The following is an 8,080-nucleotide window of genomic DNA, read 5'->3' on the forward strand; positions in this document are numbered from 1 at the left end:
GCCCTGGAATGAAGCCCAAAGGACACAGCAGCCAATGCAGGGCAGCAAAGCCCAGCTATCAACTGATTTTCTCAGGCTGTCAAAGTAGAGGAAGCACTTTTTTGATGATCTCTGCACTAAATGGAAATCTTCTGGAACTGATTTTATTCCCCAGATCCCAGCCCCAGTAGGTTCAAGGTTCAAAGGGACAAACTGGAGGGAATACAAACCATGGCTAGGTTGAAGAAAGGCTGGAACATACCAACTGAAGTAACATAGGAATGGCTTCTTAGTGTTCAGAAGGATTTCTGACCAAAATAGAAGAAACACAGGGCAACTTAAGGCCCTGGAGTATCCCATGAGGAGAGGAGCAGCATCCTGCTCTCCTCACTATGTGCTTTTCATTCTTCTTCCCCATCAAGCACAGTGCTTGCCATGGGGTCCTCCTGAAGCCACTTGCCAGACTGGACTTCCCATCTGCCCTACAACCTCTGTTCTTCCTAAAGAACTTTGGGAAGCCACAGACACCTCTGTGAAGGAAAGCAAAAGGCACTGCAAAATTTCAGAAAGTTTTACATAACTGTGAAACCGGGAATTTGTGTATTTTGTGTCATATTTGTGCCATCTTTTTATATTTCAGGCCTGTTCATGTTCTCTTATTTTTTTTTCCCCCACAGTAGCAGCAGCAGTGTACTTAGCCTGGTAAATAATGCATACTGCTCTCACTGCTATGCAGACAGACAAAGGCAGGTAGTGTATCAAAGAATAAAATTGTACCGTGAATTGCAGTGTAATAGCTGTAATTTAGTGCCCTGTGGGCGATCCAGAGATTCAGAAAGTATCAGAGACCCATGCTTGGTGCTGACTGACAAGGTGACTGGAGATACAGCACAGTGTTTGACCTTTGGATTGTTTCCAACCTAAGCAGAGCCATAAAAAATTCAGGAGGCCATGCTGTCTCTCAGCAAAATGGTTTATGGGGTGGATAAATAGACAGATTTTGTGTGAACACACACAGAGTATATTTATGTGGGTGCACAGAGATAATTAAAGAAACACTGATCAAGACCCAGACTACTTATATAATAGAAATGGCTGGGGAAGCTGGGGGTGTATCTGGGTTGTTTTTTATTGTCTGCTTGCAAGAATGAGGGGAAGTCCTCATTAGGGCACCAGCTGGATCCCAGCTCAGGAAATCTCAATTGATTTCACATGCAGGCTAGCAGCTAATGATGTGTGTGTGCCTGTCTGTCTGATTTCAGCTCTTTGGTCATCTTAGACTTGGGGGCATTCAGGTTCCTTGCCAGGTTCCCATTTCTGGAGCATTTGTCTCCACCAATCACCCAGTAAGTCATTTGAGAAAGCAGAAATTATAGCATGAGAAATAATGCTATTTTCAGACTCTCCTCTTGATCAGAGGCAGTGAGCTGCACGTTCCCTTGGAGGTCAGCAAAGACCTGAAAGGATCTAATCACTCTCCTTCTACCTAAACAAGACAAGAGCATGCAGGGATGCACAGGGCTGTCACCTCCCATTTGCAGACATCTTCATGTAGGAGCAAATTCCTCTCTTCTCCCTCCTCAGGGAGCCCGAAGCACCCTGTCCTTACAAGCCTCTCTCCCATTACCCTAGGGAAAATGAGAAGCAAAGGGTCAATCATGTTCTCCTAGGAGCACAGAGGCCTGATGACCACCAGGATCAACAAGAGGGGCTTTGAAGCAGGAGGGTGACTAGGAAGGACAGTGCTTAGCATAAATACTAGGCACTTTCTTTTCAAAGAGCATCTCGCTGTCCAGAAAACCACAAGACACATTAGAGGGCATGCCCCTCGCTGTCCCTGCAGACAAGGATGGACTCAGTCGGACTGCACAGCAAGGTGCAGGAGCCAGGGAATACATCTACATGGCTGTCCTCTCTCACAACAACTGACAGCTCTGTTTGGATCAGCCATGGCCTTCAGCAGTCTCTCTGCCACATGACAGGCCTGCAGAAGAGACAATGTGGGAAGAGGTACAGATTTGGTTTCTCCTGCCTCTTGTCAGCAAGACCACAGCATCCTTGAGCACTTCACTACTCTAACAGCACCTGAAACCTTGTAGGACAAATTCCCCATGGGATCTGGACAGAATATGGTGCTTTTGACAAACAGCAGATGTGATTCAGCTTCCTCATGCCTTCCACAGCACTGTCAACTGAAACCAGAGATCTTAATGCCCCTGGGACAAGGAGATAGGGGAATGCCACACATAAATTGAGTAGAAAAGTCAAGATGGGAACAGAAGACAATTTGCCACCCAGCCACTATCTCCTAACAGCCAGGCAAGGAAGTAGAGCAGGTGAGAATAGGATGACAAGGGCAGGAATGGAGATTCTGTGCACCAGATGACTGAGCTAGAAACCATACACCCAGCACAGGACCACAAATGAAGTGTGTGAGCTCTACATCACCAGGCCAACCTTGCCACCCTAAATCTCTGCAGCCTATTTGCCAAGTACTTTCTGGTTCCCCGGAGCCTATTCAAGGGGATAAATCTCCAAGGGTTCAGGTTCTGAACATAGCTGAGGGACCCCAATTTAAAAGCATTGCTATAAAGCCAGGTCACCCAATTTTGAACTGGCAGGGAAGGCCAGGGGGTTCTCCTCAAGAGACTCTTCAAGATCCCACAAGCAGGTCAGAAGCAAACTTGTCTGGGGAAACTGTGATGGCCACGTCTTCCCTTCCCTGATACCTGCCAAATATTAAAAGCAGGGCATGCTGTTCTAGTCAGCCATGCCCTGATTCAGAATGCACAGCTCCCCATGACTTCCCAGGCAACCCGCAGGACACTGTACTGCCTCTGCATCACGCCGCCCGTCTCTGTGATGGATGCACCTCTGCTGGCCGCAGAATAAACTCAGCCACAGGGTTGTGGCCCCAATCACACAGCACTTCATAAAGCTGCTTGGGCCTCTCTCTGTTCTCAGATATTTATAAGCGACCCATCCCCACAATATATCTGACCACTTCACCCTCGAACAGATATTTTTTCTTGTAACTGCGCTCTTGTCCTTGCTCAATAGAAACCACACCCGCACAATTTCTTAGATGCTCAGGATGATGCAGTGTGGTTTTGGGAGGACAGCAATACTTTCATAAAGCACAGAACATAAATGACTGGGACAGGCCCAAAAGAATGCCTCCAAACTGACACCTGGCATAAGAACACTTGGGCTGACATGTGCCGAGGGACTGGGCAGAGACTAAAGCAGAGGGGAATCTCCAATTTCAGTAATTCATTTGGGCAAATTTGTACCTCTGCTTCCAGGTCTGCAGGGACATATCCACTGGACCCATGGAACCCTCTTAGATCACATCTCTAAAAGCCATTGCTCCAGTTCTCCTGCTTCCTCTGCACTAACACAGCACGATTTGGAGTTCAGCTTCATTCAGCATCAAAGCAAGATCTGTGATTACACACTGTGCCTGGCTCTGTGAAAAGCAGGACTCCATCTGTTCCCACCACAATTACTACCCTGCATGGACAGACGTGATCTTGCATGAGGCACACAACTCCTCAGAGCCCCTCATGTTTGACTGAGCCGTATACGACACAGGCTTTCGTCCAAACAGAATCTACTGATGAGGGCAAGCATTAGCCCTAACTACAGAATCCCTTCTTAGTCCAACTCTGCATTTCACCGATGCCAGTTTTGTCTCCGGTAGGTTGTTTTGATTAATTTCATTTAATTAATTCTGTAATCTCAAGCTGTTCCCAGAAACTGTGCGAAGCCCATCAAGGTGGAAGCAGAGAACATGATGCACGCAAAGATGCAGTCCATTGGATTCTCAATATTTATCTTCCCAGAGGGAAAAAACACCCCACCCTACAGGAGCATCTTTCAGACAACTGAAATCTGACAGTGCTTTTTGTTCCTCTTCTGCTCCCTGGCGGCATTTAATTCTGCAATCTTCGCCAGTAGGGGCAGACATGCCTGCACTGGAATTTTTGTCCCCTGGTCATCATCGCAAAGATGCAATTTCATCCCTCCTTACAGAGCTTGGGGAGAAGGCAGGGAATTTATATGTTAGTCCTACAAGAGGGAACAGGGGGAATAATAAAGCTAATAGCCCAGTTCTAGCTCATGGCACCTCTCAACTTGTTGTCTGCCTCATTTGCACTTAGTTTTTGTTTCCTCTGGGAGGTCAACACACAATCTCTACCCCGGAGAAGTTTTCTACTTATCCCAGTGTGTTAGGAGTCATCATGTTGCAGGGACTCCCCATTCCTGGCTGCCTTCAGCATCAAATGCTTCCCTCCATCTCTTCACAGGTGCAAGTACACGGATGGAGGCTAGCTCACCCTGCCTGCTCCCACCTCTGCTTTTCCCTGCCGAGAGGCTTCTCCATTGACACAGCACAGTGACTTCCTTCCTTTTGTGATCCCAGTGACCGGCTGCATGTGGTACAGCAGGGCTGGGAGGGGAGAGGAGACATAGCATTGGGCTAGAGCTGGGCTCACTATTCTGGGGGAAACTGCAGGGGCACATGGTTCACTGCAACAGGAAACCTGTTCTCAGAAGGTCCCCCCCATCTCAAGGTCCACTGAGACACTGCCTAACAAGCTGGGGAAGGATGTGCCTGGGACAAAAAGGGCTGCTCCCCATGGTATAGCCAAGCATAAGAGGTCAGGCTCCTGATTCAGGGCTAACCCAACTACTTCATTGCTGTGAAGATTAGGTCAGATACTGCTTCACATCTATAAAGTGAGATGTCTGGCCTCAGCTTCCTCTCAGACTTGTCAGAGGACTGATTCATTTCTGCTTACAAAGCACAGTGAATCTTGCAGATGGAGAAGGCAAAAAGAGGTAGGAAGGTAGTAAATCAGGAGTGCCCGGGAACATTCTCCTAGACACATCCTGTAAACTAGCACCGAATGGCTCACATCCATATCATTAAACTCTCTTCACCTCTGAAACCATGACCTCATGAAAAAGCCCATTGGGAATGGTCCTCTGCCTATAACTCCCAAATCATGCCTGGAAATTGTCTGGGACAGTCGTGGTGGGACCAAATCAAACCATGCCAGGGGTACACTGACATGTAAATCTCAAGGTTGAGTTTGTATTCTAGGAGCATTTCCTGATGTTGCTCAATTTCCTAGTAAAGACTTAATTACTAGTGAAGACTTAATGTCTGTTCTATTAAATTATCCTCAGAGTAAGCACTGCCCTGATAAAAATCAGCAAGTGTCCCTAAACCTTCCTGAAAACTTTGATTCCTCAGCCATTACCTTCCCATCTCCTCAATAAATGTGGAAAAAATTATTAAATAATCAATTTGTTATCACTTAAAGATAATCAGGTAATACAAAAAAGCCAGCAGAGAAAAAGCCAAATCACATAAACTGTTTAGCTTTCTTTGTCACAGTACCTGAAATAGTAGAGAGAGCAAGGCCAGCAATGCTGGCTGTCCTGATGTGTAGTAAGGCTTTTAGAAACAATATTTTCCACAGGTATGCACTCTGAAACTAGTTATCAGCAGTTTGTCATCAGACTAGGAGGACTTACATAGAACAGATCTATCAACTGGTTTCCCCAGTGACTTGGATAATTAAATAAAGTATGTTTATAAAATGCATAGTTGGCCCCGAGTCTGGAAGATCATGAAAGACTGAAGGCACAATAGGAAAAAAAAAGATTTTGGGAAATTGGAGAAATAGCTCACATTCAGATAGCTTAAATTTCATAAAACTGGTTCAAAATACGGAATTGATAAGGGAAAGAAATTAAATGCACCAATAAAGAAATGGGGAACACCTAACTAGACCTCAGCACTGAGGAAACATTGAGGAGCTACAGGACTGTGAAACAAATATGAATTGCCATTGTGAAAGTATTGCATTAAAAGACAAATTTCCTTCTTGGCTGCATTAGTAACACTCCCTATAAGACAAAGGGGATATTTTTTTGCTTTCTCAATACCCCCAAGTTAGATAGGTTTAGTCCAGGTTTGGGCTGGAGAAAGGTAACAAACAGTATAAGAGGTGCAAAATGTATAGAGCTGAAAGAAGAGGACTGAGTCTAGCAGGAAGAAAACAGAAGAGGGAATATGATAATGAACCTCAAATGTATAAGGTTGTTAGAAAATGCTAATCAATTGCTCCCCATGTGTGCTGAGAATAGGCCAAGATGCAAAAAGCTCTATTAGGTTACAAGGAAGAGGCAAACCTTCCCAGCTACCAGTGAATGAGCAGTGTTACAGGTACTGAGGAGGTGGCAGCATCCCTGCTGGGTTAAGCACAGGTACAGCAAACACCTGCTTGGGTGGCATCAGTGTATCTGATCCTGCCTCTGGGCACATAGGTGCAGTGTCTTCTATATGTTCCTTTAAGGCTGACAGTTGTGTATTTTTAGTTTCTAACACCGCTTTGTCACTCATTTTGACTGCAAGGATGCAGTAGGGACAGCATAATCAGAGACACAGAGCAGGGTCTCACCAGGACCATATAACATATCCAGTCTCATTACTGGATATGTTATTTGGTGTTCGCTTGTACGTCACCACATCCAGGTGGAAGCCTCTTACAGGCTTTTTGTTAGATCATCCCGTTCCAGAGCCTACGAAAAACTATTTCAATCTTTTCCTCCTACCCTTCTGGCAGGAGGTATGTTCCATAATATGGTTGCTCTCAAAGTTAAAAACTTTTGATTTCCAGCTTAGATATGCATGTTGACAGTAGCAGCTGCTTGATATGGAGTAGTTCAAATTCATACTCATGTCCGTGGATATTCTAAAACACAGAAGCTGATGTCATTGCATGTGAAAAACTTCCAGATCTCTTCTTCAGGTTTCAAGAAGGAAAATACTATAAACTTGCAGAGGAAAAGGAACAGTTTTTCTTTCTTCCCTTAGCATGTAGATGACAAGAATGATGTTACATAGGTGTCCTGGGTTGCAGTGTATTCTATTACCATCCTCATGAGGTGTTGAAATCAGGTGGGGCAGTGTTTCCTTGCCTCCTCCCCCAGACTATCTTGCTGTTAATGGCCCATCATTGTCCTGCCGTATGACTCAGAGATAACTCCCTCCAGACTATCTTCTGTTAATGAGCCTCATCAACACTTGGCCTCATGACTCATTACCCCATTGTGAGATGCTCCACCCAGAGGGAGGAACCAAGCATCCCATCCTGGATATAATCTGAGACTCTGAACACCAGAGACAACCTTCCCACTGGGTTTCCAGAGGACAGGAGCTACATAGCCACCACTGGACCTTCTGAGGAGGAGCAGACCTTTTTTTTTCTACAGGATCGCCGCTTTGGGATGACTGCAGCCACCATTCTACCAGACTGCTACCACCACCCTGCCTAACAGGGACTCAAGTTGTATCCTAACTCTGTCAGTTTAACCCAGTGTTATCTGCCTTTATTTTTTCTTCCCCCCTCCTTTTATTTCCCCATTAAATTGTTATTCTGACTTGGTGTCTCCCACTAGTTTGTTTTCAAACTAGTACAATAGGAAATGAAGACGTAACAGGGATGGATGAAGAGAAGGTGTCAGCTGAGGGCAGAACCAGGAGACACAAGATCAGATAACAGGCATAATCAGGTTATCAGCTTGATGGATTCAGGAGTGCCAGGAGGACTAATACACGAATTGAAAACTGCTGCTTGCAATGGTGAGAATGGTGGTTTTGCTTATGAGGGAGGCACCAGTTCCCCTTTTCTGTCTTCCCAAAAGATGTGACAACAAAGGTCACAGTTGTCTCCCTGCAAAATAGTGTACGTTCGTCTCTCTGTGGCGAAGTGTATGTGAGAATTGACAGTCCTCCCCTGAATCAATACTCACCTTTGTGAAGGAGAAAATGCTTTCTGTTGAAGTAATGGCTATTTCAGCCAATTGTAAACCATAACAGATGGGTTTCTTCAAACCTCTATGCATTTTTAGATTCTATTTACACTCACTAATCAAGTCTTCTGTCTAAGAGGGGGAAAAAAATAACATTCTCCCTCTTTTACATTTTCTCCCTCCCCCTGGCGCTGTGCTTCCCCAGGGCTGCTGGCTGGGTCCTACTCAGCTTCTTTATTGCCTTCTGACTGAGCTGCTTCTGCTTGGAAAG

Source organism: Coloeus monedula (assembly GCF_965178545.1).
Source record: "Coloeus monedula genome assembly, chromosome: 2".
Classification (NCBI taxonomy): Eukaryota; Metazoa; Chordata; class Aves; order Passeriformes; family Corvidae; genus Coloeus; species Coloeus monedula.